The 25,561-nt window shown below is 52.0% G+C and overlaps 1 protein-coding gene and 1 long non-coding RNA gene across 15 annotated transcripts in view; both read left to right on the forward strand.

The window, feature by feature from the left end:
* The window catches only part of Itpr1 (inositol 1,4,5-trisphosphate receptor type 1), a 292,664-nt gene that overhangs the window by 198,193 nt on the left and 68,910 nt on the right, over positions 1 to 25,561 (forward strand). The window lies entirely within an intron of this gene.
* Positions 1,985 to 24,826, forward strand: LOC125358766. The gene is made up of 3 exons (XR_007212393.1): positions 1,985 to 1,995; positions 4,005 to 4,014; positions 24,216 to 24,826. It is a non-coding gene; the product is annotated as an uncharacterized LOC125358766 (long non-coding RNA).

Below are 25,561 nucleotides of genomic sequence, written 5' to 3' on the forward strand. Positions count from 1 at the left end.
GTGCCCTTTCTGCTCACCTTCGATGTCCGCTCAGCCAGTGCGTGTGCACCCTTCTGAAGGTCACGATTATGTATCGTACTTTGTTCCGGTTTCTGACTATGACTTAGCCACCTGTGCCAATGGCAAAGGCTACTGCTTGTCTGCTGGGCACGTGGGCCCCTGCATGCTGGAACTGCAGCTGGGTTTTGCCTGACTCTGAAAGTGTCTGGATCCTGTGGTTCTGTACCTCGTTGAGATGTTGTTTCCCCCCCCCCACACCCCCACACCCCTTCCACTGTGCTCATGATGTCTGGGCTCAGGCCTTGCGATGGAACCGTTGCCGAAATGCCGCTTGTCTTTCATCTGCATCTTCCCCCATGACTAGATCAGCTGATATGAACAGAGGACTTTTTGTGTGCCTGTTGCTCTGCTAGGAAAGCCCGCAGGGCAGGGAGGTTCTAGGCGAGCGAGTCGGTGGGAATTTTCTCCAGACATAGCAAGTGTGAAACACGAGGGCAATCAGTGTGGTGTGTATGCACTGAATATCTGATGCCTCCCCAGTTTTCATATTAATTCCAGTGTCTTTAAGTAGATAAAATGGTGTTGAGAGTGGGATGTTGCTTTTTGTGTTGATAGCCACCTAAGAAACTAAGCCACTCGGTCCTTTGTTTGTTGTTCGTCTTCTAAGCTTTACTATTTGGAGAGCTCCCAGGATTCCAGCGCTGTCCCAGGGAATTGAATCGCTGCCAATATGGCAGGATACGCAAGCGTGTACAGAGGAAGCGGTGCATCAGTGATCATGCGTAGCATGGCCCAGAAAGCAGGCATGGGGCTGCGGAGCCACCTACGGGGAGGTAGCTGTCACTGGAAGGAGGAGCCGGTACCTCGTCCTGTGAAGCCTGGCTCACAGACAGGGGTTCGACTGCTTGCGTGGTAGAGGGGGGGTCCTGGGACTGGAGTTAGGGTGGTATGAGGTAACAGCCCAGCCCTAAGCGGACTCACAGTTCAACGTGTAAATTGGTCAGCATAGGATGGATACAGTAGGGGAGGCAGGGTCAGAAGGCGGTGGGCGGGAGCCAAACAGAAGTGCTTGTAATCTCCGCAGTCGAGGCTGACCTGGGCTGCATAGTGAGTTCAAGGCCAGCCTGGTTCCTGAGAGTCACTGCATCACCCACGAACTGTCTGTGCTTCTCCTGCCATGGCAGTGTGTGCCTTAAACACGGGCATCGTGACATGTCTCCTCAGAGCAAGTGAACCAGCGGTACTAAAGGAGCCTGAACGCCCAGTGAGCCTCGGGTGACGGCGGCCATACCTGAGGCCGGGCACCGGAGGGCCCTCGGGGTGACTTACACAGGTGTGACCGCCGTGTTCCACAGTGTGCCTCTGCCTACACACCGAGCTGCACACTTACAAAGGATGTGCATTGCTATGTGATACCCCCCCCCCCCCCGCCAATGAGAGAGAAAACGGGAGGGAGGAACCGAGGGCCCAGACCGTGCTGGGACTGAAGGGAGAAGGGGAAACGCACGGGGTCGGGAGCAGGCCTGGACCCCGAGCCCGCGAGGGCTGCCCAGCCCCCTGCCCCGCAGGCCGCCCGTCCCAGAGCCGAGGAAGGGGTCCGGAAGGCCGGGGCGGTTCCCGAGACACCGTGCTTGTCACAGAGCACCCCTGACGGGGATGCCAGGGCTCACAGGAGCTGGTTTTCCCTCCGTGTCCTTTATCTTGTACAGTAATTATGAATATGAGTTCCATGTTTTCACACATTCATGACTCATATGCCTGCATTCCAGATGAAACGCCACGAGGTCGTTCCGGCTCAGCTGCTCGCAGAGTGCAGCCACTTCCTCTCCAGAGAGCCGGGGTGCTCACGATGGGGGGGGGGGGGTCCTGCATGGGGGGGCCTCTGGCGCCTTCCCCGGGATGGAAGGCAAGACCTTATAGGCACTGGTTTGTGGCCCTCCCCCCACCCCATCCCGTCTCGTTGGCGGCCTCTGGAGGCCGCACCGGAGGCCCGTGGTTCCAGGAAACATTCCTCCCACTCACGGGAGGACCTGGGAGATCCTCAGGCCGAGACATGACGCGAACCCCGAGCCCCGGGAGGGCGGTTCAGAGCTTCAGCTTCCGGTGGTTGGTAGTGAATGACCGGCCGGGAGGCGAGTGTAGGTCAGCAATGGCCGGGACGCGGTCATCCACGCCACGCCGCATCACTCCAGCCAGAACTCGCTGCCTGTCACGGCTTCCTGTGCGGTGGGGGGGGGGGGGGGGCTGCCTCCTCTTACAACCGTGCAATGCCCGCCTGTGGGGGCAGTGGCAAAATAGCCCTTCGATTTAGTGTCCAGCAGCAGGATTCAGTGTGTTTTATGCTTAATGAGACCTGCTTTCCAATCCAGCTTTGTGTGATACTAGGGAATTTTATCTTCGGTATGTGTGAAACACATGTGTAGGTCTGAATCGACCATTACTGAAGTCTGCTTTGACTTATGTAAATAATTCCTCCGAGTAATGGTGACTGGACTAATGAACCTTAGTGCATCCACACAGTGGAATACTACTCAGCAGTGAAAATGGGTAAATGATGGAGAAATGCAGTAGCTTGGATGTGTATCAAAAGCATTATACCTAGTGAAGTCAGTCACACATGGTGACATAAACTCTATGATTTTACTTATATGATATTTGAAAAGGACTATAAGACTAGTGGTGGTGGAGAATAGATTAATCCTCACCGGGACTAGGAGTGAGGGAAGAAGTTGATTATAACACAGTAGCACAAGGGAATATTTGGGGTGATGGAACCATTGTTTCCTGCTTCATAGATATGTATGAAGATTCACACAACTCAATACCAAAAGTCAGTTTTACTGTATTATATGAGTTTACTTATTGTATGCATGTGTGTGCACCTGGCCTGGGGCTTGAACTTAGGGCCTGGGTGCTATTTCTGGACTTCCTTTCCTCAAGGCTAGTGCTCCACCACTTGAACCACAGGTCTACTTCCAGCTTTTTTTTTTTTTTTTTTTGGTAGTTCAGCAGTGATAAGAGTCTCACGGATTTTCCTCTCCGGGCCGGCTTCAGGCTTCAGCCTCCTGAGTAGTTAGGATTACAGGCACGAGCCGCCGGCGTCTGGCTGCTGTATAACTTTAGGAATTAGAAAAGGCGATGGTGGCTTGCTTCATGTGTCAGGCATTGTGTGTGATAACTTCTCATACCTCATCTCATTGAACAACCCCCCCCACCCCCAGGTGGAGATGCCATAATCAAGTCCTTCTGGCAGATGAGGAAAGTGACACATTACACGTGCTAGGCACGCTCTATCCCCACTGGAGAGGGGGCGAGGCTGTGTGGAACAGCTACAGCGCTAGACAGACCCCTGCGCCATAGCGGGGCCCGGCCCCCGCGGCACACCTCCCCACCCCAAAGCTCAGCGCGTCAGTCAAGGGCCTGTGGGGACTGGTGTGGCCACGATGGCCATGTGGAGCTGGGCGGTGCTCCCGCCGGAGTGCTCTGGTGCTCCCTGTCGTTTGGGCTTCCTTAGAGGGTGATGCGTGGGTTCTGAGAGCAGCAGCCCGAGAAACAGAAGCAGAAGCTGCCGGGACTGGTGGGAACTGCTAGCGTGGCGTCCCTGCCGCATTGTTTGCCAGAGGCCACCCCAAGGCCAGCCCTGTTGCAAAGGGAGGTGAGCGCACTTGCCTGTCATTGTGGGGCGTGTGGGTGAGGGGGCTGGGGAGTCATCAGGGCCCCCCCTTGGGGCTGACCAAGGCCCCGCCGCGGGGTGTGCCAGCTGCACTGCACAGAGCAGGGAGCCACTGTGGCCTGGGCCCTGCCATTCAGTCTCTGCTTTGCACACGTGTTGACACACACGGCCCCCTTTTCCACGGGGCATGAACATTCAGCCCTGTCCGAAAGCTAAGGTCACCGGGGATCCTAGCGCTCCAGAAACCCCGAATTTCCTCACCCAGAACCTCGGAGATTCATAGAGTGGGAAACCAAAAGTTAGAGCTAGATCAGGCTCCCTGCGTGGGGAGAGCTGGCCAGGTTCCACTGCAGCCCAGCTCCCATGCCCTCCTCACCCAAGGCTTCTAGAATGTTCTGCCCCTGCCCTAACTCCTTGCATGGTGGTGACATCTGAGAACGGATCGTCGCCCCACGGCTCTCGCGCCCAGAGCCCTCAGAGCCGCCCGGGCTTCGTGGCGAGCCCTGTGAGTTCTGTGCAAATGGATGGCGCGCTGTGTTGAAGAGTGCTTCCTGCCTCGTGGGCCCCACTCCTCTGCCACCCCCTTCCTGCCAACCCTCAGGGGGAGAAGGGTTTTTTTTTTTCCTCTCGGCTTGGTGTTTTGCAGCGAGTGGGAACCTATAAAGTAAGCATTTGCTTATGAATTAATTTTTGGCAGACACAGAGCTCAGCGAGTCTCCCAACGCTTTATATCCGTCCTCCGAGCCCTTGCCAATTTCTGCGTTCCTTCCTCCTGAGACGCTCCCGCCAGCACCCCGGGGGAAGTTCCCCCCGCTGCTTCCTCTTCCCGCGCGCGGACAGGGCTCACCCCCACCCGCAGTACGGAATTGGGGAGTCTTGCTTTTGTTTTGTTGGGTTGGTTTGTTTTTTGGGGTTTTTTTTTTAGAGGAGATACAGATGTGTGAGGATACACATGCCAGCATGACTGTAGAGGAATTCACAACTGTAGAGGAATTCACAACTGTTTTTCCAATGCTCCTGGCGCCCTCGCTTCCAGTTGCAGAAGCACGGTGAATTTTATGCTTCACATGGCTGTCCGCAGCGATTTCTCTGCCAAGGGCTAGTCCGCAGACACACCCAAAGAGACTTTTCCTTTCTGCACGTACGCAGCCCAAGCTGGAAAAATTTGAGAGGAACTTTGTCCAGAAGCTAGCCCCAGAAGTTCAGCTGAGACAGGGATCCTCAGTTCCTAGGGCTCCCCCTCTCCCCCTCTCCCCCCTGCTACCCTCCTACTTAGGAATTCAGTGGCCTAAGAATTGGGTGGCTTGAGATTTGAGCCCAGGCCGGAGCCAGTCTCGGTTCGGCTGGAACATCTCAGGCCCCTTCCAGAAAGAATCACTGCAGAGCAGTGTGGGAGAAAGAGGCGGCTGTGGCCGCCTCTGCCCCCCAGATGTGAGAGAGACGGGGGTGGAAAGGGCAGCGCGATTTGCCTCTCCAGCCGCAGGCCGGCTTGTGAGGAGATGAGCGTTGGTTTGCCGGGGCGGTCACCCTGAGGAGGAGGAAAAGATTGGTGTGTGAGGGAGTTACGTAAATGGGTGTTGTTTTTGGCAGTCAAGTCAGAAATGAGTCACTTGTGAGTGGTGTTTTCTAACCTCAGCTTTTATCCATGTGGGAAAGGAGCTAGCCAACCCGAGTCAGGGACAGCCCCCCCCTCCCCGCCCCCAGGGGCCCCACATCCAGGGGCTCCGGAGTGGTTGACATTAAAGAAAGCTGGGGACAGCTGGCCCTCTCGAGCAAGCAGGCTTCCAGGGCTTCTTCACTGACGCCAGGGGAGGCGTGAACAGTAAAGGGGCCCCATCTTGGCCAGAGGTGGCCGGGGGCTGGGGGGGGGGGGGTAACAGGGGTCACCTCTTTGGGTGCCGGCCCTCCTTTCAGAATTAAGTGGCGTTAAGGTTGGGGGCCTTGGAGAGCAAGCCCTAGAAGCAGGAACCTACTGTGTGAGGGACCTTGGCCTTCATTCTAGGACCCTTGCCTTGGAGTCAGGCTCTGCCCCGCCAGACTGCAGTGATCTTGGCTTTGAAACGCTTAGGTGGAAAATGAGGCTTAGAAAAATGTAGCGCCTTCCTGAGGAGCTGGTGGGGGGGGGGGGGGCTACCCAGAGAACACGGCCCTGAAGCCCATGTCCCACGCCATGCTGCACACTGGCTGCTAGTGAGGCGGCTTTTGTGGAGTGGAGAAGGCCCAAGTTTGACCCCCTGCCTCTGTTTACCTGGCTGCTCACCTGGAGAGTAGGCTGGAGCAGCTGGCTCAAGGAAAGATCGCAAGATGGAGGGGAAAGGGGGGCTTCTTTTTATCGATTCACGAAATTTTATTAAATTGGTGTTCTGCAAACACAATCCAACTCTGATCGTTGGGTTTGGGTTTTTGTTTTGGAAGGAAGGGGTTTATCTTCCAGAGGTCCCTGATTGCTGTTGTCTCACTCGGGCTTACTTCCATCTCTCTTGTTATCTGTGTGTTTAAAATGAGTTTAGCGATCCAGCAGGTGGGGTAGGTGCTTGTTGCCCGGTGTGAGGTACTGACACCGGCAGCCATTCTGGAGAAGCAAATGGCAGAAGGGCAGTCCAGTCCAGAACTTTCTGTATGGTTCCCAGGCTCATTGGCCCAGCCATTCTGCATGAACGATGCCTTTGCTCATCTCTACCCCCAGGAAGCTAGAGTGTCATCGAGCGGGGGTCTTTACAGCGGTTGCTGTAATTCCGGGTCTTGAGATAGAAACTTAGGAGTTCAAATGTGAGTGGCCCCATGCTCGGGACAGCTCAGACTGGAACAAACTCCCTTACAAAGGACAACTCACACAGCTCCGGTCCAGTTGTCTCTAGTTTGGCTCTCCACGTGACAGCGAACACTAAGCAATGCACTGACCCACAAGCACTCACTTTTGCAGTGCAGAGCAAGATAGTGCTGAAAGAAGTTGAGCCTCCTTTCCAGTTGGGATGTCACCGTCCTAGTCCCTGAAGAGACCCTGTTCACACAGACAGGTGCTTCCTGGAGAAATTAAAGGCCCAGCCAGTATTATTGTATTTTCTTCATGATAAAGTCAGCAATAGGACCAGAAGCGGGTGGGCACTTGGGTCAACTTGTCTGACCCTCCGCAAGAGGACAGTTGTTGAGAAGGAAGGAATAAGGGAAGATCTTCAGAAGTAGAATTCTATTCTCTTCCTTCCTAAGAAAGTGGTAGGCAGGAATTGGTTTTGAGAGGTAACATATTATGAAGGCATCTTCAGATTTTCCACCATCTTCAAAAATACATAAATAAGGAGTAAAAAAGTCACAGAAGACTTGAAAAGAACAGTTGTACATTGAGCTATCATTTCCTCATATATATAATATATACTATTATATATATCCTTATATATAATATATATATAATATCCTTATATTAAATCCCGATTTTTCATCCTTGCTTTCTCTTCCGTCAGGCCTAGCGAGAACCCTAGGCCCTTCTGAACTCTTTCCCCTAGGATTTCTGAATATGGAAATGCCTCTTGCAGATGGCCAGGCTGACAGCAGATGTTCTTCCTCTAGCTTATGGTATGTTCAGGGATTGGCAAACTAGGGCCCAAGGGCCATTGTGCACAGCCACCTTGTTCATATCCATCTTTATTGGAGCCCAGCCTTACTCTGTCCTTTAGAATTGACGGTGGCTGCTTTCACGTCAAGGGCAAAGTCGAGCAGTTGCTGTAGAGACTGTCCGGCCCTCAGTGCCGTGTACAGTGAAGTGTACCATTTCGTCTCTCAGAAAACTGTTTGCCAGCCCCTGGGTTTGCTTCATCTGTATTACTAGCTATTAAGCTGCTTAAGGGAAAGAATCATGGCTGTACCCCTTACTTCTCTGTGTCCTCCCCCACCTCCCTGTGCCCTTCACGCTACCCCTTCCCGTCGTGTTAGCACCTCTGAACCCAGGCGCAGAAGGCGGGGGAAGGCAGTTATCCTCGGGAAATTCTGTGCGTGGCTCAACAGCCCAGATCCCTGGGATTCCAGACCTGTGATCTGAGCCTGGTCCCCTCTGCCCATCCTCCCCCTGGGGCATCACATTTTAGGCTTAGTCATTTCCTCACGGCCTCGCTTCTGCGCTATTCCTGGGCCTCCCCGAAAGGTCTTCATCTCGGAGGACACGAGGACCCCTCGAGGCACATGCATTTACCTTTAAAAGGTCTGAAATGCGGGAGCCTCCTCTCCAGCCGGTTCATCTCCTTTTCTCTGTGCTTCCTGCATGATCTCATTCATTCCCGAAGGCTTCAACTAGCATTCATGCCAGCAACTCCCAAAGGTGTCGCTGCTGGCTCTACCTCTGTGCTGACTTCCAGATCTCGGTTTCTGTTCAGATTCCTTGTGGGCATCTCCCCTGTTAACTCTAAGCTGATAGGCCACCCTCCACCGTGTCCGTTTACACATGCTGGCCCCTGGCCGGTGGGTCACCACCACCAGCCCTCCAGTCACAGTCAGCCTTCTCTCCTGTTACTCACCAGAAGCGAATTCTGTGCTCATTTGGTCTCCCAGTGGATTAAGGGGTCAGCGTTAAGTTAGAACTTCCAGTCAGCCAGAGAGTTGATACTGTGAAATAACATGGCACGAGTGGCCCAGCGTGGATAGATGCAGGAGCGGGGATCTGAGATCAGGCCCTGTGTCTTCAGAGCTCATTCTCCCGATGACCCTACCGGACCACCTTCCTGCACGGAGCTGCCCACGTCCTGAGCTCAATGGCCCCTCTCCCGGAGCAAGGGACCTGCCTTTTCTGCGCCATTTCCATCAGTGAGACCACGGAAGGGAAGTCTTGACTACTTCGTTCTCTGTCTTCACGGCCTCACAAAATCCAGCACCTCTCTGGTAAAGTCCTTGGACACCTAGAAAGGTCAGCCACCACCTGGGTTCCCAAGTTCAGTCCCCACCCCTCGTCCTGCATTCTACCTGCACCCTGGCTGGTCCTTGGCAGGACAAGCAGAGTCCCATGTGGTATTTATTGCTAGCTTTCCTTTGGCCTGGCAGGCACCCCAATCCCTGATCAAAATGTCTCCTGCCCAGTATACTTCCTCTTGATCTCTCACTTCCGGTCATAGACCAAGCAGTGTCTGCATCTCAGTTGGGGGTGGATTGTAAGACTACAGAGATGGAAGCCAAGTCTGTTTTTCTGCGTTCACCACTCAGTACCCTAGACAAGTTTCCACATCTGTTGGATCGAAGGTGTTCAGAGTAATTGCAGTGAGTCGACATGCTTGGTCCTGCCCCGTAGGTCATTCTGGAAGCTCAGAGAGACAGTCTGTGGAAAGGGCTCTGTTCAGAAGGGTCCCTGGCACATACTCATTACTCAGGAGTGGCAGCTCTGCTGGCTTTTCAGTTGAAGATCTTCCCTGCCTCACCCAAGCGTGTAATTCCTTCCTGGATCACATTTCCATTGGACTCCCTAGTAGTAGACTGTGGTAGGTGCTCACTTTCTGTTGCTTAAGTGGCCATCGTATGACTTCAGTCCTTCTTGCCTTTCCTGAATGTCAATGTCAGGCAGTGTTATTGATGCTCACCACCGCTTTAACAGGGTAACTTCTTTTATTGTTGTTATTGTGTGGATGTTTTGAGACAAGCTATTGCTATGGAGCCAAGGTTGGCCTTGAACTCACTATATTCCTACCTCAGCTTTCTAAGTGCCAGCATAACAGATATGTGTCACTAGCTCGTCATGTCGGTCTGGGAGCTCTGAGTGTCAGAGTGATATCCTGTGATTCCGGAGATGTTTCCCGAGCTGATTTCCTCTTAATCTTTGTAGTAATAACTATGGGGAGTAGTAAGGACCAGACTCTCGCGAGTTTGTGGACCAGAGGCCACGCCAGTGCCCTCTCTGCCTGCACTCGTCTCCTCCTCATGGTGATTCTGTGGGGGCAGATGCTGCTGTGACCCCATTTTGCTGATGAGGAAATAGACTCCAAGTGGCTGACTGAGCCTGACGGGTGTTTGTGTCAGGGCTGTTTCCTGGCAGAGCCTGAGATTTGGCCTGTGTGAGGTGCCACCTCCCTACCTGAGAAGCCTCCCCCATTTCCCCAGCACTGACGTGGCCCACAACCCTCGGGAAACCTTGCCTCTACCTGCCAGGCAAAGTGGAATCTGTGGCTAGGTCCTCGGCCCTCCCCGTTCGTCAGAAATCAGCTTGGGTGGTCGGTGTTTAGGCTTTGTCTATGAACTTGGAATGCACAACCGAGGAGGAAGCTGCAAAAGGCTTTTCCTCTCAGAGCAGGTGCCCCTTCCTTGCCAGAAACAAACGATAGGTGCCCTACGTGCCGCCTCCCCTCCAGCCAGTTCCTGCCCTGTAATCGGTGAGCGTTCACGACAAGACGGCTGTCTGTCTGACGTCCCCTTCGTGCAGCTGACGGCAGCCCCGTTAATTAGGGCTCTTGTGAAAGCTTAGATTATATTATCAGCGATTCTTGTTTTTTACTTGCACCGAAAGAAGCATATGTTCATGGCATAACATGAAGCTTATTCGATCTCAGCTTTTGCCTGTGTTGCAAAGAAGCTTAACAGTACCACACATTCCCCGTATCTGGCTAAGGATATTCATGTTTGTGGAAGGACAGACTTCTTACCTTTCCCGAGTGCCCACAGTCATGCACGGTGCCATTTTGTCCTTTGGGGCTGCAGGGGATCAGTGACAGATGAGGAAACTGAATCTCAAAAGAGTCCTACGTCTTCCTCACGGTCACCTAGTTGACAGAGATGGAGTGTGAGTCTACCTCCCTCCAAACTCTCTTGACCCTCTACCATGCCTTCCAGCAGCTGTGTGGGTCCAAGATGAGCCTGCCAGGATGCTGTGTTCACTGGGGTGTGAGGAGCGTGAGTTGTGTGTCCTTCCATTGGGTGAGGGAGAAGCTCGTGCTCCTGCTCAGTACTCGGTCGCTGCTGGGTTAGCTAGTGAGTTTCAGGGTAGATCTAGGAGGTCATATCACGGAAGTGTATTGAGTTTGTTGTCGTTATTGTTTTGTACTGGTACTCAGGCTTGAACTCAGAGCCTTATACTCTTGCTTGGCTTTTCTCATTCAAAGCTTGGTACTCTGCCACGTGCGCCACACCTCTACTTCCAGCTTGTTACTGGTTCATTGGAAATAAGAGTCTCGCAGACTTGTCTACCTGGGTTGGCCTCGAACCACAGTCCTCAGATCTCAGCCTCAGGAGTAGTTAGGGTTACAGGCGTGAGCCAACAGCGCCCAGACATGTCTGGTTTTATAATGTACAAGCTGTTCTTCACTGTCTGCTGGTATCCTTCTATGGCTAGCTTTTAAAACAAAATTTTTTTTGGCGAGATGAAGCAGTCCTGGCCAGAAGAAAGGCTTTTGCTTGGTTATTCCATTTCTTGGGGAGAGGGAAAGCTGGGGTGGGCTGCGGATGGCAGCTGCAAATCCCTCTACGACTCCTAATGCGTGGAACCCTGTGTGAGTTGTGTATGCCTGTCTTGTATTTACAAGAGGAAGTATCCCGTTTAATTTTATTTTCACACCAAAAGCCCAAGTGTGAAGAGAACATGGTGTTTTAACACTCCCTGCGTTATCAGCTGCAGAGCGGAGGTTGCATATTGTCGCACACAGTTTTCAGAGTACATTTCTCCACTCGTTACCTGGCAACACGGCTGCGCGGGCACGCGGAGACGTCGCGCTGCCTGCCGGAGCTGCACCCTCCTTACTGTAGAAGGCAGAGGGTGTTCCTCTGGGGGGGACTGAGAACGAGGGAAGGCTCGGGGCTTGTGGGCTGAGTTGAGGGAGAGGCTCACGTGACTTGACCTCAGGAATGTCACCTCGTGGCCTTTCTCAGCCACAACTGCATTCAACTCTTTCAGGTCCCTCACATGTCAAGATATCAGACAAGGGATTTGTGTTAGGTAACCATGAATACCTGCTGCTAATTATTTTGGTGTCTTTTTTTTTTTAACCATCTTAAACTAAAAACAAAATGACAACCAACTCTGGTTCTGGCTATGAGTCATTTAGACACTTAATACTGCTATGGCAAATCTCTGAGGCATGGAGGTGTTTTTAATTGCTCACCTCGGATCTCCCTCCCTTCCCTGATTTAGGCTTGGTCATGTTTGTTTGTTTGTTTGTTTGTTGACCACTTAGTTCTGATGAGAAAGGAGCCCCAGAGTTGGAATAACAGCATGTCCTCTCTGGCTGGGGTGGAGCTCACCCTCTGAGTTGATCCCAGGCCTGAAGGATGATTTGTTTACCCAGTAGCACGCATTGGCAGTGGTATAGAATTCGAGTGTTTAAGTGGGGTCTCCATATTCTCTGGGGTCATCACGGTCCCCCTTCCCCACTTGACTACAGGCTGTGCCCCATGTTTGAAAACATTTGCACTTAAAATCCTTGCCTTACAGATTTAGGAGGCTTCCCAATTCCAACTGCACAAAGACTCGCAGAAACCTTCTCGAGAACCAAGAGCATTACATTCTCCAGTACCTGTAAGGTTGTCTTGAATAATGTTTACTGGGGGGAAAGTTTCCATGACAACAGATTAAATAAAAACAACAGTTTGGGTGGCATCAACAGGTTAGACAAGAATGTGGGAATCCTGGGGTTCGGCAGCACATCAGATTAAATACAGCTGCCTTTAAATCACCGTCTGGGGCGGATGATGGGCAAGCTCCAGAGGGTTGGGCTGGACTTGAGGCCCCAGTGCTGGATTCGTTTATAGCTCCATGGAAGAAGGGGGCCTTTTCAGTCCACTGAGTCTCACTGCTCAGCTTTGTCCAGGACAACAAAAAAGGCAACTGAATATGCCTGCGGGGTGTTCGGAACCCATCGGTTAGCTCTATAGATCTAAATCTAGAGTTCCAACTCCTTGAGGAAAATCCAAGAGACCAATTCCATGTGCCTTTGCTCGGGAGTGTTCAGTGTACTGCTTAGTAGTATGCATCAGGAAGTGTGCCAAAAGGAAGCCAAAGGATCTGTACCTGATTTTTTTTTTTTTGAATGCCTGAAGATTTGTCCCTGAGAGTCCCTAACTTGCCTGACCATCCGCGCTTCTCTGAGCGTGGAAATGTGCATCCCGCAGTTTAAAGTTTAAATTAATTCCTAACTGGATTAGCGTCTCCGCCAGCAGGCCGAGGCAAACTCTAAAGAAAAACCAGGTCATACTGCATGTTTTTGGTGAGCACAGGAATCAACAAAGAGATGTTATATAACTTCTATTTATATCCTCCTTGCTCACTATCTGCAGGCAGACGAGAGAGAGTCGCTGAGCAGGGATTTAATGAGCTTTCTGGGTTTGCTCACCTTCCTGGGCTGGTAGGAGCCGGCTTGTTCTCAAATGCGTCAGGAAAGAATCTGGCTATGGGTGGGTGGCCAGGGTAGGTGGACTGAGTTGTTGCCATGGTGCTTTTTAATTCCCCTGTCTCTCAAAAGCTCTTACTCCCCCTTTTCCTGACTCCTTCCTCCCCGTCCCCCCTTTTCTTTTCTTCCTTTCTTTCTTATTTTTTTTTTTAAGTCCATAAGCTTCCTTGTTTCTCACACCTACTCAGAATTTCTTGGAACTGTCTCCGGAAACAAACTATTTGCCCTCTCCCCCCTAAGAGCCCTGCCCCCACCCCTCCCCATTGAACAGCGCCAGGATAGCAGAAGAATTTTCCCAGAATTTATTTCTCCAACCCTCTGGGCCTGGGCACTGTCTCTGAGCTTTTGTGTTCAAGGCTAGCACTCTACCACTTGAGCCACAGCTCCACTTCTGGTTTTTTGTAGTGAATTGGAAATGAGTGTCATGGACTTTCCTGTCCAGGCTGGCTTTGAACTGTGATCTTCAGATCTCAGCCTCCTGAGTAGCGAGGATTACAGCCAAGAGACAATGGCACATAACCTCCCATGATCTCTTCTTCTTTTCTTTAAATAACTATCCTTTCCTTTGGGAGCTTGTCCTCTCTTCTTTGATAGAAACTTGCTCTTGCATGCTGGCTTGCTTGAGCTCCAGGTGGATTCCATTGCCTCCTGGACAGCCCTCCCATGCCGTGGAGGATGGAAAGGGCATGGTCTGTGCTCTCGAATTCAGTGCAGTGGCAGTTCCTGCTCCCCTCCAACATTATAAAACAGAAACCACAAGAAATCAAGAGAATGGGTTTGTACCACAGTAATAGTTCCTAGAATTCCGGGTAACTCTGGTTACCTAAAGGTTGCATGTTGACCATTGTTTCACCTACATTAAAAATAAAATATGAATAATAATTTTAAAAAATCTGAGGGCTGGAGGCTCACGCCTGTCATCCTAGCAACTCAGGAGGCTGAGATCTGAGGATCCTGATTCGAAGCCAGCCTGGGCAGGTGAGCTCATGAGTCTCTTATCTCCAGTTAACCACCAGAAAAGGTGGAAGTGGATCAGCGGCTCAAGCAGTAGAGCACTAGCCTTGAGCAAAGAAGCCCAGGGACAGCACCAAGGCCCAGAGTTTAAGCCTCAGGGCTGGCACAATAAAATAATAAAAGAAATAAAAAGGAGTGGGTTTGGAGTTATGTAATAGTTCAGTGGCCCAGCTTGTGATTAGCATATGCAAGACAGGGATTCAATCCCCAACATCATCGTGTGTATATTACACACACACACACAGAGGCTACCCCATCAGTTCTTAGCAGGGCAACTGGATATTTGTCTTCCAGACATTCCACCTGCACCCTGGTGCTGTCAGGAAGGCCACAGAGACTTCTAGATGGCTTTGTGCTGACCACCACACTTCTAAGAGCAGAGGCTTTTTAACAAGTATGAGCAGGGAGGTTAGGATGGAAAATCCTTAAGACTGGGAGCAGGGGAAAGGGAGGGAACAAAAAGTAATTCCATGAGGACAGGCTTTAAAAATTTAAAGAAAAAAAAATGAAGACAAACCCACCTTCCCTTGCTTAAGAGTTGTGCAGTCCTTAACAACAGTAGCCTGTTTCAGTAAGCCAAGGCAAGCTGCCTTGCCTGCGTAACTTGTGCTGCAGACATCTGCATAAAATATCCCCGGATTCCACACCACGTAGGTAATTGCTTTTCCCTCTGAGTAACCGAAGGGACTTTCCTTTTGGAAATCATCCAGCAGTTGACTTTTTTTTTCTCTCTGTGTCTCTTCAGTGCTAGCTCTGGAAGCCAGGGCTTTGGGCATGATAGGCAAACAGCCCTCTACCACAGAGCCACATCCCCCAGCCCTGAGACTTTCCTTACTAAAACAGCCAACAGTTGAATTCCGGCTGCGGGGGACAGCCCGAGCCATCTACCGGCAAACCTGGAACCTCCACTTCTGAGAGTATTTTTGGTCTTCATCGTTGGTTCTGGTTCTCCCCAGACTCTGTAAAGAAATGTATACGCACTTAATGTTTCCTCGTGTCCTCACAGTTCCTTTTGGGAAATGGCAGGGGCTCTCAAGCTTTTTTTTTTTTTTAACCTATTTCCGATGCCCAGATTTTTTTTTTTTTTTTTTGGCCAGTCCTGGGCCTTGGACTCAGGGCCTGAGCACTGTCCCTGGCTTCTTCCCGCTCAAGGCTAGCACTCTGCCACTTGAGCCACAGCGCCGCTTCTGGCCGTTTTCTGCATATGTGGTGCTGGGGAATCGAACCTAGGGCCTCCTGTATCCGAGGCAGGCACTCTTGCCACTAGGCTATATCCCCAGCCCCCGATGCCCAGATTTTAAACAATTGATCAGTGTGGTCCAGGCACTGAAGGCTCTGGGCCTGTCGACCGTATGGTTCTGCACACCACTGTTTGACTTTCAATCTAAGACTTTAAAAAAAAAGAATGCATAATGACTCAGGGAGGATGTGTTTCTGTTGCCCTCACCATACGGTGTTTGAGAAATGTGTTTTTATTAATCTCCCTTGGAACACAAGCCTACAGACTATTCAGCCCAGCCCCAAAGCTTGTAGTTGCGGAGCCTGGAGGGGGCGGTGGGGGGGGAGCGTCCTTCCTGCTCCCGAATGACTGCTGCAGGTAGCGGTGTTGGTGAACCTCGAGTAGTTAACAGTTAACTAAGTGGATTAAGGATTCCCCAGCCAGCTGGAGCCCAACCCAAAGCTACGAGCAAAATCCTGAGAAGTCTGTGCCCAAGTGCCAGAGCCTCCTCTACCTCCGTTCAGCTGGTCTTGGTCTTGGGCGAGCTGTGCTGTGTTTTGTTTCCCCCCTGTGAGCTTACACAGACAGGCCGTGTCTGATCACTGAGTTAAACTTTAGCTGCTGGAGAGGCGAAGCTTCTGCCCTTAGGAATTGAACCCCCTGAAAGATGATGCCTCGTATATTAATGCAATAAATACTGAGTGCCAATCAAGGTGGTCCTGATTTATTGAAGCCGGGGCCCAGCTTCCCTCAGGCTTGCAAGGCGGTGGAAGAGATGGCTAGGAAAGCACCTGGGCGAGTGAGACGAGACCCAGACACGCGGAGGACTGTCAAGCCCGGTGCATGCACGCGAGTGCTCTTGCTCCCTCTCATTTTATTATTTTTTTTTCTTTTGTGATGCAGGAGCCTACAGAGAGGCAGCTAGGGAGGTGCCTTTAAACTGATCCCCCCGACAGGTGAGAAGAGCCAAGGGTCTTATGGACAGACAGGGCTGCCGTGGGTCGGGGCACAGTGGAGAACAGGCGTGGAATGAATAACTGCTCGCTCAGGCGATCTGCATGGTCCCCGCCCGCCCCTCCTCAGGGCTTCTAAAGGGCACTCCGTTGGCTTGGGCTATCGACTTAGGGCACACTCCGCTGTGATCCTGCCCTCCCCCATCCCTGCGGCCACCTGCATGTTCCCTGCGGATGCTTCTGTGACCCCAGGGTGGTTACTGACAGCAGACCCGGGCTATGGCTGAGCGTGAGTGGAGTTCAGCAGGTGGCCCAGGGTGATTACAGGTCCTCCATCAAAGAGGCGCTCGCCTAGGCTGATGCCCTTGGCAGACCGGCCTCGCTGTATGTTCCTTTAGGTTTTCATGGTCGAGTGGGCTTGTCACAGCTAGGTATGTGGCAAGCAGGGAAGGGAATGTGGCTGGTATTGAACACCTGCCAGGTGGACTGTCGCCCGCATTTCCTGTGTGCTCCTCCAGACAGGCCTGTCAGGTGGTTTCTGTTCCCCCCTCCCCTGCTGCAGATGAGGAAACCGAAGCTGAACATTCATAAAGGGCCTGTCCCAGCCGGCCCCTCCTCGCGGCTCAGCCCCGCTGAGGATATAGGATGCAGAGCTCCTGCTCAGCCCCGTGACCGAGCACAAACAGAAAATGCGTGGGCCGAGGATTATTCTTGGCCTTGGCATGAAGCTCAAGTCAAATTCCTGGGAACCATGGAGCTGTGAGCCGGAAATGTTGGTGGTGTGTTGTTAGATTGTTGCTAGGTACACTGACTGGACATGCCACCGAAGGGGTTCCTCCCCAAGATCAACCGCTCAGACCCTCCAACTCCTGCTTCCTGGTAGCTCACACCTCCCCCAACCCAGCGGTACCGGAAGGAATGGTACCCAGCCGGGTCCTCAGCACCGGACCCTCCCTCCAAGGGATGAGAACTCCACCGCAGGGGCGGAATGGCAGAGGCCCTTCTCTCCTCCTGTCCTCCATCCCCGCCCCCCCCTCCTCAGGTCTCAGCTCCCTGTGTGCTGGATAACAGGCAGGCTGTACCACACCCAGATTCCTTGGTGGTGGTTTCTCCAGCACCTCTGCTTTCTCTCCTCCCCAGGTCTGAGGGCAGTTGGAGGCCTGAGGAGGCCCTCTGTCTACAGCACCGCTGCCCCAGCCAGGCTGTGGTCAGGCCTGATGGGACGTGAGATGCACCCAAACTGCCAGGAGAGACTTGGTGGATCATGTCCTGAGAGCACCCCCAAAGGCCGGCAGGGCATCTCCTGCAGCCCCAGGGATCCAATTCAGATTATTGTTCATTTTCCTCCCTGCTTGAAAAGATGTCCACAGATGGAGATTCTGGATTCTTGTGGATAACCGAAGTCCTTCCTGAGATCCAGTCTAGATTTACAGTGCTTTAAGAAAAAGTAAGGCTCGTGTTCACTCAGAAACCCACCCAAACTCCTCGCCCTCGTGGAAGATTACCAAGGAGGCCCACTACCGTCTTCCACCCAGTGCGCTGTTTTGGATCACGTCTGTCTAGTTTTATTTTTTTATGGGCTGCATCTGTTCTTCAGTCCATTGGCCATTTTTTTTTTCTCTCTCTCTCTGGAGACTTTGGCTCCACTCTTGCATGTATTTGGCCAAAAGAGACAGACAGTCCTGCCAGCGTGTCCCCACAAAAGAGACTGGACCTTGGCATCTGTGGGACCTTCATAGTTGAACCCAGAGAAAATTTGGAATCTCCTTAGCGTCTCATTCCAGAGTGTAAGATCCAGCATTTTCCAGAGTAATAGCTCGGCTCCCTCTTTGGAATCAGACGGGTTTTACTCTTACATATTGCTAGATTGCTTTTCTGGCTAATCAAATACAGTTCAATACTTTCTTTTTTTTTAAGCTTTTTTCGGGGGGGAGACGGGCTCTTGCTATATGTAGCCCCTTGCGTCCTGCTGGGATTACAGGAGTGTGCCACTGTGCCCAACCCAAGATCTGTTGTTAGGAAGTACAGCTCAGCACTGGCTAGATGTCACCAATGAATCTGGGTGCAATGGTTCACATAGAGATCTGTGCCGGAGGAGTGATTCTGCTCTGTAGGTGAGACAGAGCTTCCCAGCAAGTGACAGCTCCCATTGGCACTGACAGACAGCTGAAGAGCCAGTGAGCTTGTTTCTTCCCCTCAGGAGAAACATGTTTCTTATAGAACAAGTTGGACTTTGCTGCTTGCTGAAATGTGAATTAATTCACCTTGAGAATCGCGAGGAAGGTCCTCTGCTTTGGCCTTAGAGGCTGCTGTCCTAATTAGTCCGAGGGAAGGGTCCTTGTGCTCTACCCTCTCCTCGCAGGTGCCAGGAGAGAGCGGTGGGCCAGAACGGGTCCTCTGTCCACTCTTGCCTGGCAGAGTAGTTGAAATGGGGCATGAGAGATGGTGGGCACAGTTTGATGAGGGAGAATCTTGTTCCTGAGACAAAAAAATCCCAAACTGTTGAATTACTGATGCCTTTCCCATGCACACTTGGGTCACATCATTGCTCATTGCTTCTTCCCTCTCCACTTCGAAATTTATTTCACTTCTGCGCCTACTGAAGCTGGAAGCGTCCTCAGGGAGGTTGATGGAGCAAGAGTGCCAGGTATCATCTACTCAATGAAATCCAGTGATCCTTGCCAAAAAAAAACCAGAACTATTTCTTGGGACTGAGGGATGGCTCAAGTGGTAGAGTGCCTGCCTAACAAAAGCACAAGACCTTACTATTGCACAAAAACCAAAAACCAAAAAGCCTTATTTCTTGGAGTAAGTGATCATGTTTGGCGTAGGAATCTTGAGTTCTGAATGCCCATTTTGTTTATTATGAGACCCCTTTTTTCATATGTCCGACTTCTCTTGAAGCCAACAGTGGTGGAACATTCTGGAGAAGAGCTGTGTGGAGAGACTTGGAGCAGCCTAGGAGGAAGTCTGACACGCGCTAGTGTTCTGGCTTTGGGTGTGTTTGTGCTTCCCCGTGAGAAGTGGAAGTAAACCGTTTTTATCTCTGTGTCTACAGAAATCTGAAGGTTTTGTGTAGCTACTGGATTTACAGCCAGATTTTTTTTTTTAACTTCCTTCATTGTGACAGCTACTGAGAACTGCTGTTTCCATTGTGGTCTTGCTGTACATTTGTGGGCCATCTTGCTACCAGGACCTTCGAGAACTGTACCTTACTGGCTTTGGACACTAGACTTGAGTCATCATCCCCAAACAACTAGATCATTCTATACTCTCACGTCCCAGGGCCTTCCCTTTGGAAGGGGTATGGAGGTTAGCAAAGACTGTCACCTTGCACTCTCTCGTGGTTGATGGGAGTCCAGGTGTTCCGCACACCTGTTGCGTAACTGCAGTGCTGGTGGAGCCCCAGCCTGCCCGCCATGTGGGCCGGGCCAGTGTACAACCCTCAGCGTTCTGATTAGGAGCCCTCAGGCACCAGCCGGGAGGGTAAGTAAATTGCCCAAGATCACAGGACTGGTGACCAGGATCCAAGGTTGAAATGTAGGTTCCTGATGTCCATTTCTCCGGGCACTCTGTGCCTGACCAGGTGTGGCTCCTGACCTGGTTCATAGTTCCCAATCTCTGACTCGTAATTGTTATCCTGACCTGTAAGAAAAAAAAAAAAAAAGACTCTGAGCCCACAACAGTGATTTGGTGACAGTGGCGTCGCTGACATTTATCATTTATGAAGAAGGTTTTCCTCAACACTGGAAAACCTTCAGATAGCACAAGGTGGGTGTCTGGGAGCCCCTATTTTAAAATGTATTAGGCACTTTAGGGAAGGGGAGGCGTTCACATGTGAACCCCCTCTCATGCCTCACAGTGTTTCTTCACTACGAGAGGCTGGCGGGGGGGGCGCGGGGAGGAAGAGATGGGGTGGATCATAAAAAGCTGGAAGGCATTCAGAGGATGAGGGACTTCTGCTCAAGCAGACAGATAGATGTTTGACAAAGCAGATGTGGAGGCGCCACCGCGCCACCCACCCAGTAGACGTAGGACGTGCACATTATGTAACTCTTTTGGGGTTCCTGGTTCTTCTAGGTGGCGCCGATCTCTGGGGGAACTTAGGATTCAGTGGGACATTATGTCTGGTGATCTTCCTTAGGCAATGTCTGGCAAATAGACGCTCTGTTGCCATTCATGGTAGTGCACACTGCCGAGAGGAAGTGGTAAATGAGCAGATAATCACAGGTGAAGAGCCAAACGTGTACCTTCCGTCTTGCTAGCTGTTCACATCACCTTGTTGCAGTGAGACCACGATGGGTCACTGTGGTTGCCGCGTCCCCTCAAGTCCCAGAACTCTAGTGGGTGAAAGAGAAGACACTAAAGAGGAATTTTCCTCAGCCCGTGGAAACTCAAGGGTTCCCTCACTGGTCAGTGGCCACATTCTTCCAATTCCTAGACTTCGCCTGAGGACCTAATTCATTTTGCAGCAGATAAGTGAGCTTGCAGAGCAGACGTCACTGGATGCACCGTACCGGTTAGGGTCATGTCTTGGGAGGCAGTCTAATGGAAAAATCGCATTCTCTGGACTCTCTTCAGACCCAGGGGGAGAGCTTCTAGAAGGAGATCGGGTCACAGGGTGGAAATGTTTTTGTTTGGGGAAGGATCAAAGTCCTGACGGCCTGCTGGCTCTCAGCTATGATCTCCAGACCACCCCGGCACCCGGGCACGCCCAGCCCCTGTTTCCTGCCACCCCCTGTCCCCTCGGTACTCTCAGAGGAGCTCCTCCCACCAGAACAGCCTCGTGCCCTGGGCAGGTGCTGGCAGGCTACACACATTCCAGGGACTGCCTTCACCCGCCGGATACAAAGCCTGCCTTTTCCCCTGAACTTGACCTCCAGGGAAGATGTCTTCTTCCTGCTGGGAACTGTCAGCCTCCCAAGCATTTGTTTTCTCCAGTATGTGTTCAGGTTAGAGATGGGGAAGGCTTGGACACAGACACACACACACACACACACACACACACACACACACACAGCTTAATAGAGGTTGTGACCTAAAACACTGACTGTCCACCCCACCCCTGTCCTTCTTCTGGCTGACTGGAGGATGTCTCCATTTTGTGCCAGCCCAAATGTCAGGCGTATCTCAGACTCCATTTATTGGCAAGGACTTGAGGGGAAATGATGAGTCGGTAATTTAGAAGAACTTGTAAGACTGACTGGGCATAGTGGCTCAGGCCTATAATCCTGGCTACTTGGGGAGATTAGAAGATCACAGTTCAAGGCCAACCTAGGCATAATATTTTGTGAGGGGCTGGAGATGTGCCTGTCATGATACAGCAGCTGCCTTCAGCCCTCTAAGACTGACCTGGAAAGGCAGTCATATTGTTCTTTTAGTCTGAGACCTCACTTCACTGGCCCTCATCCTCCTCAGTCAAATGAAGGCATGAAACCACGTCCACTCGATTAGAGAGCAAGAATGCCCGCCTTTAGGCTGGTTTCAGCTGAGCACCCGTCAGCATGGGTTGGTCAAAAACGAGAGCGGGTTCTCCTTTCTCCCATGTGGACCTCAGTTTTCTTATCTGTAAAGTGTAGACAAACAGATTAAATGAGTCGTTGGCAGGTGCCGTGATGGGGGTAGTTTCAGTGAAAGGCTGCTTCTGTCTTGAAGCCACTTTTGCTGTTGCTGTATTCGGTGGTATTTAAGGAGGGGAGTATGCTGAGCTATCCTGCTGGGGCGGTGGGGGGGGGGGGCGCAAAAAACAACCCAGGCACTTGGATGGAAACTGCTGAACTAGAATACCCCCAGCTTCCAGACCCTGCGATCTTCCTCAGCCTGCCCCTGACCCCACTTCCTTCCCTCAAGCACATCACGTGCGGGCTTGCTGTCAGCCGCGTCTGCCCCTGAAACAGCCTTGTTTCCTTTGCTTTTCCAGCTCTGCTCCTGTCTGCCCGCGGAGACCAGTGTTGTCTTCCGGTTGGTTCAGAATGTGGGCGGGAGGAGGAGGAGGGCTTGGCCGTGCCCAGCAGCTAGCCCCAGCCCTCTCCTGACCCCTGCGTTCCCGAGTGCAATGTGTGGGGTTTGTGAGCAGCAGTATCTATCTTGGCGATCACCTCCAACGCAGATGAGACAGCATCTCTGAGCACAGCTTTGGCATCACATGTGATTTGCAGATAACCAAGGAGGGCAAGGACAGGTCACGATGGGCCAGGCACATGCTGGTCCCTGAGGTTGGGAGGAGGCCCTCCAAAAGTAGCCCCTTCTGCATAGCTTCTCTAGCTTTCTGGAACAATGTAGGCTTTCTGTCTTTTTGTTGTGGTACAGATTGCATGCAGTAATACGCACCGATTTCGAGAGAGTGGAGCTTGAGTAGATTGAACAAATGTCTTTATACCTGCTGTGTGTTATTTTCTGTGACTGCTCTAACAGATTGCCACAAACAGAGTGGCTTCAAGTTACCAAATGTATTGTCTTACAAGTTCGACACGAATCCCACTGGACTTCAAAGGAAGGTAGCGATCGGGGCTGCCTTCCTGGCTGGAGGAGGTTCCAGGAGAGAGACCATTCCCTGCCTGTTTCTAGCTTCTAGAGAGCACCCATATTCTTGGACTGGTGGCCCCTTCCGCTTTCTAACTTCACAACTGGAACCAGAATCCTCCTCACATTGCTTCTCTCCTGCCTCCCTCTTCCATTTTTAAGACCCTCATAGTGACATTGAGCCCCTCTGAGAAATCTAGGATTACCTGCTTACTTCAAGATGGGCTAATTAATTAGCACCTTTTATTCCATGTGCTGCATTGATTCCACACTACTGTGCAAGGGGCCATTATTCTGTCTCCCATACCTGAGTAACTATCTAGAAGGCTCTTTCACTCCAGAGCATACTCTGGTTCCCCTTTGTACCTTCTCCCTCACGCCCCTAGGGCCAGTTGCCATTTTTATTCTGAATCTGTCACCTAGCATTTCATACTGTAAACCAGAATTACAGATGGGTTTCTTAACACCTGCCAAGTAGGGACAAAGTTGGAGAGGTGGAATCTTTCTGTGACTGTCGGCTCCTGGCTTGCCATTCAGGGAGTTATGGGGGCATATTTGGGGGTGGGGGGCTGTGTACCTGCCTGATGTGGTCTTAAACCCCTCCTTGGGAGGCAGTCCTGAGGACAGTGCCCCCATTCCCCCTCCCGAGCACCTCATAAGCCACCAGGAGCTGCGAGCTCGGGTGAAGGTTGCTCTGGTTATCCCGTTGGGCCTCCGTGACCACCCATGACGTGTTATTATGATGCTCATCTTACAGATGAAGAGAGTAAAGGCATCAGAGATGTTGCTTTTGGGGGTGATATTGGCTAGCGAGGTAGCAGAGATGGAGCCCACAACTCTGGGTTGCCAGGAACAGAGTTCTCAGGCTACCCCGGCCTCTCGGGCTGCCATCGTTGTGGCCTTTCTATGTTCTACCAGTGCAGGGACAGTGGAGAAGCAGCTGGCACGGGCAGTGGGCACATGCCATGTGCTTCATGGACACTGTGACAGCCTTTCACCTGGGCTCAGAGACACTGGGCAGTTTGCACACTTCCGGGAGCCTGTGAGGGTCTTTAATACAGACCCTAGTGGTCGCAGGAGAGCCTGCCCTTCTGACCCCTCTGTTGACAGCCATTCCTTCCCTCACATACAGATGGGTTTCCTCCTGTCGCTCCAAAGACCAAGATGCCTAACGGACACACCTGCCATTCGCCCATGCCCAGGGACCTTGGTTGGAGGCTGTACCTCGGAACCCCCCCTCCAAAAAAAAAATCACTACACTATTTTCATCTTGGTTTTCTAAGCTCCTTTGTGTTTTGTGGACTCTGTTCATTTTATTGAGCTTGTTCTGTTGATAAAGCAGCTTCCTGCCCTTGAGGGGCTGACTGAGGACTGGTATAAATAATGCAAAAGAAAGCAACCGGCCATTGCAGAAACATATACAGAAGATCCAAGTCCAGAGTCCTTAGCCCTTCTCTCCTTTCAGAGGCTCTTCCCTTACCCGGGAGGCATCAGCTGACTGGGGCCGGTGAGTCCGCTGGCAGCTGCACTCGGTGCTGTGGTTTGAAGCAGGCTGTATCTCTGTGTGCTGTGTCAAGCTGTTACAGATAAGGGGTAGCAGGCTTTATTTCTTTTTATTTTGCCTGGGTGACGGTGCTTATGTTTTCTGGAATGACCTGATTGTCCCCCAAACACTTGTCAAGCTGTGGCAGGTGCAGTGAGCTGTCCAGAGGTGGGTGGGCTGCCTTCTGGTGCCCCCCCACCCCCACCCCCCCAGCATTAGCCAGCCGTCTCCCGTGACTTCTGCTGTGGGAAGATGCAGTCGGGCTTGTCCCCGTGCTTGATGCACAATCCAGTTCCCGAGACTGAGCAGCTGGCATCTGTTCATGCATGCGTTGCCTCTGAAGCGGGTGAAAAAGTAGAATGTGGTTTCCGATAGGCGAGCGGTTTCCCAGAATTTTCTTGGTCGGTGGTGTTTGGTTTTGTCCTGCCCACTTCATGTAAGGAGTATCGGTGGGAGATCCGCCACCAGGAGCCCGGAGATGGCTACTGGGCTATACAGTCTTTGTTTAGCCACACGACTATGGCGTGCCCGCTCTGTGCCGAGCCCCTTGGAGGTGGTGGTGGGGGTGCTTCACAAAGACGAAGCACCTGCCTTCACAGAGCTTACACTCTGCGCAAGACAGGCAGGAAGCGGGTGGACTGCGGCACCACTGTGTGCTCCCCCCACATCTTGTTGCCCCGGGGAGACAGAAGAGGGCAGGTGAGGGTTAAGTGACCTGGGGCCACTGTGAAGATGGCCTCGCTGGAGAGAGGAGAGAGGCGTGGGGTTTCAGAGATGTTGCCTTCTAAAGTGACACATGGTATAGTCAGGCCAAGTTGGAGCCCAGGTAGAGGCCAAAGTGATGAGGATGGCCTAGCCATGGGCAGAGCCTGGGGCAGCAGGAGAACGAGGACAGTGGCATCGAGTGTCTGCCACAGGTCTGTGTTCAGCAGGCTCTTAGGTCCCTTGCCTGGAGACATGTGGTTATTAGGATGATTGTGGAGTTGCTCTGTCTGCTCTGTGGGAGCAGTGTCCAGGTAGGGGGAGGATCCTGGTCTCTTGGCTCACTATTACAGTGTATCATTTATTTGGCGCAGTGCTCAGCTCATGACAGGTGCACCTCAGTGGGCGGATGGCTAGATGAAATAGTAGGAAACATAAAGGTAACGAAGAGCAACTGGGGGTGGGGGTGGGGGTTGTGCTCTCAAGACCTCCCAGGGGTCTCAGCAACACAGAATAAGGCGAAGTGACCAGTGAGGTGGAAACTTGAACTTGGGAGTGGCTAGAGGAGCGGAGGAGGGGAATAGAACA

This window comes from Perognathus longimembris, chromosome 10 (genome assembly GCF_023159225.1).
Source record: "Perognathus longimembris pacificus isolate PPM17 chromosome 10, ASM2315922v1, whole genome shotgun sequence".
Classification (NCBI taxonomy): Eukaryota; Metazoa; Chordata; class Mammalia; order Rodentia; family Heteromyidae; genus Perognathus; species Perognathus longimembris.